The following is a 7,620-nucleotide window of genomic DNA, read 5'->3' on the forward strand; positions in this document are numbered from 1 at the left end:
TCCCAGTATCAAGGATTATGAAATCAGCAGGGATGTAAAGGCCTTCAACCTTTACTAACACGTCCTCTACTTGTCCATATGCCTGTTTTCTTGAATTGTCTGCCATCTCTAATGAGATTTTAGTAGCTTACACCCCAAAGATTCCCAGTTTCTCTATTACAGAGAGGGGCATGAGGTTTATCCCTGAACCAAGGTCACACAGAGCCTTTTTAAAGATCATGTTGCCTATGGTATAAGGTATTACGAACTTTCCAGGATCCTGTTTCTTCTAAGGCAATGTCAGTTGATCCAGATCACTTAGTTCATTGGTGAACAAGGGAGGTTCATCCTCCCAAGTCTCAATACCAATTAATTTGGCATTCAGCTTCATGATTGCACCAAGGTACTTGGTAACTTGCTCTTCAGTAACATCCTCATTCTCTTCAGAAGATGAATGCTCGTCAGAGCTCATGAAGGGCATAAGGAGGTTCAATGGAATCTCTATGGTCTCTAGATGAGTCTCAGATTCCTTTGGTTCCTCAAAGGGAAACTCCTTATTGATCACTGGACGTCCCAGAAGGTCTTCCTCACTGGGATTTACGTCCTCCCCTTCCTCTCCAGGTTCGGCCGTGTTGACTATGTCAATGGCCTTACACTCTCCTTTTGGATTTTCTTCTGTATTGCTTGGGAGAGTACTAGGAGGGATTTCAGTGATCCTTTTACTCAGCTGGCCCACTTGTGCCTCCAAATTTCTAATGGAGGACCTTGTTTCATTCATGAAACTTACAGTGGCCTTAGATAGATCAGAGACTAAGTTTGCTAAACTAGAGGTATTTTGTTCAGAGTTCTCTATCTGTTGCTGAGTGGATGATGGAAAAGGTTTACTATTGTTAAACCTATTTCTTCCACCATTATTAAAGCCTTGTTGAGGCTTTTGTTGATCCTTCCATGAGAGATTTGGGTGATTTCTCCATGAGGGGTTATAGGTGTTTCCATAAGGTTCACCCATGTAATTCACCTCTGCTATTGCAGGGTTTTCAGGATCATAAGCTTCTTCTTCAGAAGATGCCTCTTGAGTACTGTTGGATGCAGCTTGCATTCCATTCAGACTCTGAGAAACCATATTGACTTGCTGAGTCAATATTTTATTCTGAGCCAATATGGCATTCAGAGTATCAATTTCAAGAACTCCCTTCTTCATAGGCGTCCCATTACTCACAGGATTCCTCTCAGAAGTGTACATGAACTGGTTATTAGCAACCATGTCAATGAGTTCTTAAGCTTCTGCAGGCGTTTTCTTTAAGTGAATGGATCCACCTGCAGAGGTATCCAATGACATTTTAGCTAATTCAGACAGACCATCATAGAATATGTCCAAGATGGTCCATTCTGAAAGCATGTCAGAAGGACACTTTTTGGTCAGTTCTTTGTATCTCTCCAAAGCTTCATAGAGAGATTCACCTTCTTTCTGTCTGAAGGTCTGAACATCCACTCTAAGCTTACTCAGCTTTTGAGGAGGAAAGAACTTGGCTAAGAAAGCCTTGACCAGCTTATCCCAAGAGTTCAGGCTATCCTTAGGTTGAGAGTCCAACCATATTCTAGCTCTGTCTCTTACAGCAAAAGGGAAAAGCATGAGCTTGTAGACTTCAGGATCTACTCCATTAGTCTTAACAGTATCACAAATCTGCAAGAATTCAGTTAAGAACTGAAAGGGATCTTCAGATGGAAATCCATGAAACTTGCAGTTCTGCTGCATCAGAGAAACTAGCTGAGGTTTCAGCTCAAAATTGTTTGCTCCAATGGTAGGGATGGAGATGCTTCTTCCATGTAAATTGGAATTTGGTGCAGTAAAGTCACCAAGCATCCTCCTTGCATTATTATTATTTTTGGCTGCCATCTCCTCTTCCTGTTTGAAAATTTCTGACAGAATGCTTGCTGGATAGTTGTAATTTAGCTTCTCTTAGTTTCCTTTCCAGAGTCTTTTCAGGTTCTGGATCTGCTTCAACAAGAATATTCTTGTCCTTGCTCCTGCTCATATGAAAAAGAGGGGACAAAAAAAAAATAATAATAGAGATCCTTTTTGCCCAAGCATAGAGGTTCCCTTATGTGAGTAGAAGAAAAGAAGAAGAGAAAATCTGAACTCAGAGAGAGAGAGGATTCGGGTTTTTGGGGAGTGAGGGAGATAGAAGGAGATGAGAAAGAAGGAGAATTTTCGAAAATTATTTTTGAAAAAGAGTTAGTGATTTTCGAAAATAGTTTTTGAAAAAGGTTAGTAATTTTTCGAAAATTAAAATAAAAAATTAAAATAATTAGTTAATTAAAAAGAAATTTTGAAAAAGAGGGAAGATATTTTCGAAAATTAGAGAGAGAGAGTTAGTTAGGTAGTTTTGAAAAAGATAAGAAACAAACAAAAAGTTAGTTAGTTAGTTGAAACAAATTTGAAAATCAATTTTGAAAAGATAAGAAGATCAGAAGTTAGAAAGGATATTTTAAAATCAAATTTTGAAAAAGATAAGATAAAGAGATATTTTTGAAAAGATATGAATGAAATTGGTTTTGAAAAAGATTTGATTTTGAAAAAGATAAGATAGAAAGATATTTTTGAAAAGATATGATTGAAATTAGTTTTGAAAAAGATTTGATTTTTAAAATCACAATTAATGACTTGATTCACAAGAAATCACAAAATATGATTCTAGAACTTAAAGTTTGAATCTTTCTTAACAAGTAAGTAACAAACTTGAAATTTTTGAATCAAAACATTAATTGATGATGTTATTTTCGAAAATTAGGAGATAAAGATAAGAAAAAGATTTTTGAAAAATATTTTAAAAATTTTCGAAAATAAATAAGAAAAGTGAAAAAGATATGTTTTTTGAAAAAGATAAAATTTGAAAATTTGATTTGACTCATAAAAACAACTAAATTTTAAAAATTTTTGAAAAAGTCAATCCAAATTTTCAAAATTTATGAGAGAAAAAGGGGAAGATATTTTTTTTTTATTTTTGAAAATTTTTAATGATGAGAGGGAAAAACATGAAAAAGACTTAATGCATGAAAATTTTGGATCAAAACAATGAATGCATGCAAGAATGCTATGAATGTCAAGATGAACACCAAGAACACTTTGAATGTCAAGATGAACATCAAGAACTTATTTTTGAAAAATTTTTAATGCAAAGAAAATATGCAAGACACCAAACTTAAAAATTTTTCATGTATAGACACTATGAATGCAAGAATGCATATGAAAAACAAGAAAAGACACAAAACATGAAAACATCAAGATCAAACAAGAAGACTTACCAAGAACAACTTGAAGATCATGAAGAACACTATGAATGCATGAATTTTTCTAAAAATGCAAGATGAAGATGCAATTGACACCAAACTTTCAACTTGACTCAAGACTCAAACAAGAAACATGAAATATTTTTTATTTTTATGATTTTTTTATTTTTTTTGGATTTTTCGAAAATTAATGTGAAAAAGAAAAATAAGGATTCCAAAATTTTTAATATGAATTCCAGGAATCTTGTACTCCTATTCTAGAACTCCAATCTGAGGGTTAGACATGGCTGAATAGCCAGTCAAGCTTTAGAAGTTATTGATATTTTCCATGTATAGAGCAACTAAGTGTGTGAGAATCAACAAGCTCTTGTGATGATAAGTTGAAATCCCAATTCAAGAGATTAGACATGGCTTACAGCCAGCCAGGATTCAACAAATCATCATGAAACACTAGAATTCATTCTTAAATATTCTGAAGAAAAATATATTTTTGAAAACATTTATTTTAGAATTTTTTTTTTCGAAAACAGATGAGAAATTTTTGAAAGGTTTTTGAAAAATTTTTGAAAATAAAACAAAAAGAAAATTACCTAATCTAAGCAACAAGATGAACCGTCAGTTGTTCAAACTCGAACAATCCCCGGCAACGGCGCCAAAAACTTGGTGCACGAAATTGTGATCTCATGCAACGGCGTCAGAAACTCTGTACGCACGTCTTAATAAATCGTTTTTCATTCACAACTTCGATACAACTAACCAGCAAGTGCACTGGGTCGTCCAAGTAATAAACCTTACGTGAGTAAGGTCGATCCCACGGAGATTGTTGGTATGAAGCAAGTTATGGTCACCTTGTAAATCTCAGTCAAGCGGATATAAAATAGTTATGGAGTTTTCGAACATAAATAATAAATAGATAGAAAATAAGGATAGAAACACTTATGTATATCATTGGTGAGAATTTCAGATAAGTGTATAGAGATGCTTTCGTTCCTCTGAACCTCTGCTTTCCTGCTATCTTCATCCATTCAGTCTTACTCCTTTCCATTGCTGGCTTTATGTAAGAACATCACCGTTGTCAATGGCTACTTTTAATCCTCTCTGGAAAATGGTCCGATGCGCTGTCACTGCATGGCTAATCGTCTGGAGGCATCACCCTTGCCAATGGCTGCATCCTATCCTCTTGTGAAAATGGTCCAAATGCTCTGTCACAGCACGGCTAATCATCTGAGGTTCTCGATCATACTGGAATAGGATTCACCCTCCTTTTGCGTCTGTCACTACGCCCAGCACTCGCGAGTTTGAAGTTCATCACAGTTATTCAATCCCAGAGTCCTACTCGGAATACCACAGACAAGGTTTAGACTTTTCGGACTCTCATGAATTCCGCCATCAATCTAGCTTATACCACAAAGATTCTGATTAAGAGATCCAAGAGATACTCATTCAATCTAAGATAGAACGGAAGTGGTTGTCAGGCACGCGTTCATAGGGAATGATGATGATTGTCACGTTCATCACATTCATGTTGAAGTGCGAATGAATATCTTAGAAGCGGAATAAGTTGAATTGAATAGAGAAACAGTAGTACTTTGCATTAATCTTTGAGGAATAGCAGAGCTCCACACCATAATCTATGGAGTGCAGAAACTCTACCGTATGAAAATACATAAGTGATAATGGTTCAGGCATGACCGAATGGCCAGCCCCCATGAAAGTCTAAGATAGCATAAAACTGATCAAAGATGTCTAATACAATAGTAAAAAGTCCAATTTATACTAAACAAGTTACTAGGGTTTACAGAAGTAAGTAATTGATGCATAAATCCACTTCCGGGGCCCACTTGGTGTGTGCTTGGGCTGAGCTTGAATGTTACACGTGTAGAGATCAATCTTGGAGTTGAACGCCAGTTTGTAACGTATTTCTGGCGTTCAACTCTGGCTTGTGACGTGTTTCTGGCGTTTAACTCCAGACAGCAGCATAGAACTGGCGTTCAACGCCCTTTTACGTCGTCTAAACTCGGCCAAAGTATGGACTATTATATATTTCTGGAAAGTCCTGGATGTCTACGTTCCAACGCAATTAGAAGCACGCCATTTTGAGTTCTGTAGCTCCATAAAATCCACTTTGAGTGCAGGGAGGTCAGAATCCAACAGCATCAGCAGTCCTTCTTCAACCTCTGAATCTGATTTTTGCTCAAGTCCCTCAATTTCAGCCAGAAAATACCTGAAATCACAGAAAAACACACAAACTCATAGTAAAGTCCAGAAATATGAATTTAACATAAAAACTAATGAAAACATCCCTAAAAGTAACTAGATTCTACTAAAAACATACTAAAAATAATGCCAAAAAGCGTATAAATTTTCCGGTCATCAATAACCGTCAAGAAAACAATAATATGCGTGTCCTGCGAGTCTTTCCAACATCTGATCCATGAATGGAAGGGGAAATGATCTTTTCTTATAGCTTCATTCAGTTTTCTGTAGTCTATGCACATCCGCCATCCTGTGACGGTCCTGGTGGGGATTAGTTCGTTCTTTTCATTGGGGACTACAGTGATTCCTCCCTTTTTTGAGACGACATGCACGGGGCTGACCCAGGGGCTGTCTGAGATCGGGTCGATTACCCCTCCCTGCCATAACTTCATAACTTCTTTCTGTACTACTTTCTTCATGATTGGGTTCAGCCTCCTTTGGGATTGGATGGATGGTTTGGCATCATCTTCCAACAGTATTTTATGCATTCATATGGCCGAACTGATTCCTTTCAGGTCAGCGAGGGTCCATCCAATGGCATCCTTATGCTTTCGCAACACTTGGAGTAGTTCATCCTCTTGATCTTGGCTGAGGGATGAGTTTATGATCACTGGGTAGCTTTCATTCTCTCCTAAGTATGCATATTTGAGAGTGGGTGGCAGTGCTTTGAGTTCAAGTTTTGGTGCTTCTAAATTTTCATTCTCTTCCTTTGGTGCACCTTGTATATGAATTTCTGCTGTTGCGGCCTCTTCACTAGACGTCGATTCCTCTTCTGTCAACCCTTCAGGTTCTTCTTCTTCAATGCTCTCCTGCACTGTATCTTCCAGTGAGTCCAACCTCATACATTCTCCCAGTTGCTCTGATGGGTAACTCATGGCCTTGAACACATTGAATGTCATCTTTTCATTGTGTAATCTCAGGGTGAGGTCACCTTTTTGGACATCAATGACAGCTCCAGCAGTGGCCAAGAACGGCCTTCCCAGGATGATGAAGGCCTTGGCTTCCTTCTGCATGTCTAGCACTACAAAGTCTGCTAGGAAGATGAAATCACCCACCTTCACCAGCAAATGTTCTACTACACCATGAGGGAATTTGAACGATCGGTCTGCCAGTTGTAGGGCCATTTTTGTTGGCTTAGCCTCCTCGATCTTTATTTTTCTCATCATAGCTACTGACATCAGATTTATGCTGGCTCCTAAGTCACATAGAGCCTTCTCCACTGTGATCTCCCCTATAATACAAGGGATTTAAGAAGCTCCCAAGATCCTTCAATTTATGGGGAAGTTTATGCTGAATGATAGCACTACATTCTTCGGTTAATATCACAGTTTCGTTGCTCTTCCAGCTTCTCTTCTTAGTCATTAACTCCTTTAAAAACTTGGCGTAGAGCGGCATTTGCTCTATTGCTTCAGCAAAGGGTATGTTGATTTGTAGTTTCTTGAAGATTTCCAAAAATCTTAAGAACTGGTTGTCATCCCCCTTCTTCTTCAATTGCTGAGGATATAGGACTCTTGGGACGTCTGGCTTCAGCATTTCTTCTTTTTTTTTTTGCGAACTCAAAGTGGAAACTCGAGCTCCATCTTGCTCTTTTTCCTTTTCATTTGAGCCCTTTTCTTGTGGTTTCTGGGAGGCTTCTTTCAGTTCCTTTCCACTCCTGAGGGTGATAGCTTGACACTCCTCCCTTTGGTCTGAGTTAGTATCACTGCGAGGGTTGTGGCTGGGAATTTGCTTGAATAGGTAGCTAATTTGTGTCTCAAGTTTCTTGATGGTAGCACATTGATTCTGCATATTGGACCGCACTTCTTCTCAGAATGCCTTACTGTCTTGAATCTCTTTGCATATGCCTTCAAGCAGAGTCTCAATCCTTGAGAGTCTGTCATTAGATGATGGTGTGTTGGGATTAGATGGATAACAAGGGTTATTTTGGTTTTGGTATGGATGTGGAGAGGTGTTGTTAGGGTGGTATTGATATGATCTCTGTGTGGAATATTGGTGAGCTGCATGGTTGTTGGGGTTGTGACGTCTCTGATCTTGGCCTTGATCTAGTTGATTTCCCCACCCAAAGTTTGGGTGATTCCTCCAACCAGGGTTGTA

The 7,620-nt window shown here is 38.0% G+C and overlaps 1 non-coding gene across 1 annotated transcript; it reads left to right on the plus strand.

The window, feature by feature from the left end:
* The first annotated feature begins 1,372 nt into the window (after nucleotides 1-1,372).
* Nucleotides 1,373-1,480, plus strand: LOC112761928 (small nucleolar RNA R71). Its single transcript, XR_003182297.1, has one exon. It is a non-coding gene; the product is annotated as a small nucleolar RNA R71 (small nucleolar RNA).
* Nucleotides 1,481-7,620: the final 6,140 nt, after the last annotated feature.

This window comes from Arachis hypogaea, chromosome 16 (genome assembly GCF_003086295.3).
Source record: "Arachis hypogaea cultivar Tifrunner chromosome 16, arahy.Tifrunner.gnm2.J5K5, whole genome shotgun sequence".
In the NCBI taxonomy this organism is placed as follows: domain Eukaryota; kingdom Viridiplantae; phylum Streptophyta; class Magnoliopsida; order Fabales; family Fabaceae; genus Arachis; species Arachis hypogaea.